This window comes from Octopus bimaculoides, chromosome 5 (assembly GCF_001194135.2).
Source record: "Octopus bimaculoides isolate UCB-OBI-ISO-001 chromosome 5, ASM119413v2, whole genome shotgun sequence".
In the NCBI taxonomy this organism is placed as follows: Eukaryota; Metazoa; Mollusca; class Cephalopoda; order Octopoda; family Octopodidae; genus Octopus; species Octopus bimaculoides.
In genome coordinates, this window is record NC_068985.1 from 46,493,894 (window position 1) to 46,494,620 (window position 727).

A 727-nucleotide genomic window follows, 5' to 3' on the forward strand; every position below is an offset into this window, starting at 1 on the left:
ATATATATATATATATATATATATATACATATATCATATATATGTGTGTGTGTGTATATATAGAGAGAGATATATGTGTGTGTGTGTGTGTGTGAATATATTTATATAATATATATATATATACACACAAACCTATATATATATAAGTATGCAAACATGCATGTATATATATACATCTGAATGTGTACATGTGTGTGCATGTGTATATGTTTGTGTTTATATACACACACACAAATGTATGTGTGTGTGTGTATATATATATATATATATATATATGCACACACATACATGTGAATAACACTTATATACATATCTATCTATATATATATATATATATAATGGACTTCGAGAGAGTAAATTTTTCACTTTTACCTGCTTGCTATTGAAATTACCAGAAAGCCTATAATATAATTAAAATGTCTCTTTCATTCACTCCCTCTCCCCTTTCTCTCTCTCCCCTGCTCTCCTGTTATTTTTATTTATTTTTTTATATATTTTGTTCTGTCATGAGGTCTGTGGTATTATTATTATTTTTCCTGTTACGTTCACAGAAAATTTGCAAGCTTGTGCAAGGTGGGGGAGGGGTTAAAGGGACGGGTGTGTTACATACATACCTATATATGTATATATATATGTGTGTGTATATATATATATATATACATATATATGTAAATATGTGTATATATATATATATATATATATATATATATATATATATATATATATA